Genomic DNA, 864 nt, shown 5'->3' with positions numbered 1-864 from the left:
TGGTACCCACCATACATTTCAACTACCGCTATTTTGAAGTCAAAGATTCGAGTGGTGAAGTACAGGTGAGTTCTTATATTGACATTAATTCCAGAAGTCATTTATTTATTTACATTATATACGGTTTCCTTTTACTATCTATTTACAAATCAGCAACCTAACTATCAAAAAATAGAAAATAAACGGGTCTATCGCGCCAGCCTAGTTAGCTTAAAAGCTACGCTGGGTCGCGGGTTCGATTCTTGCCCGGGGCGACCTTTATCCTAAACAGATAAGGTTCGATTTCAGGACGGTTGACTTATTCTTTCTTCGATTTCGGGACGATAAGACCTCCGTTGTTACAGTTCCCTCTATTAAACCTCTAGGAAAAAAGTTTTTTTTTTAAGTTTATGAAGTCGAAGCACATTAAAAGAAACCCAAAAAGGAAAATCAGAAACATATTGAATTGAAATTAATCGTATATTCTCCTTTCATATTTTCAGTGGTGGTTCGGAGGGGGCACTGATTTAACCCCGTACTATCTGAATGAACAGGATGCCACCCATTTCCATCAGGCACTGAAATCTGCGTGTGACAAGCATGACAAATCCTACTACCCTAGGTTCAAAAAATGGTGTGACGATTACTTTTACATTCCACACAGAGGTGAGTTTACTTCAACTAATTTTTATTCAATAAAAACAGGTCGGCCTACTACCCTAGGTTCAAAAAATGGTGTGACGATTACTTTTACATTCCACACAGAGGTGAGTTTACTTCAACTAATTTTTATTCAATCAAACAGATCCCATCTCTGTGGCCGAGTGGTTAAGAGCACTGACTCTCAACCCGGAGGTGCTGGGTTCGAATCCCCGCCAGGGCGGA

The 864-nt window shown here is 39.7% G+C and overlaps 1 long non-coding RNA gene across 1 annotated transcript; it reads left to right on the top strand.

Annotated features, from left to right (window-relative positions):
- Positions 1-650, top strand: LOC113473264. Its single transcript, XR_003395287.1, has 2 exons — positions 1-65; positions 483-650. It is a non-coding gene; the product is annotated as an uncharacterized LOC113473264 (long non-coding RNA).
- The last annotated feature ends 214 nt before the right edge of the window (positions 651-864 follow it).

Source organism: Diaphorina citri, unplaced genomic scaffold, assembly GCF_000475195.1.
Source record: "Diaphorina citri unplaced genomic scaffold, Diaci psyllid genome assembly version 1.1 scaffold21753, whole genome shotgun sequence".
NCBI lineage: Eukaryota > Metazoa > Arthropoda > Insecta > Hemiptera > Psyllidae > Diaphorina > Diaphorina citri.
The sequence above is the reverse complement of the archived record's forward strand: the minus strand, read 5'-3'. Positions and strand labels throughout refer to the sequence as shown.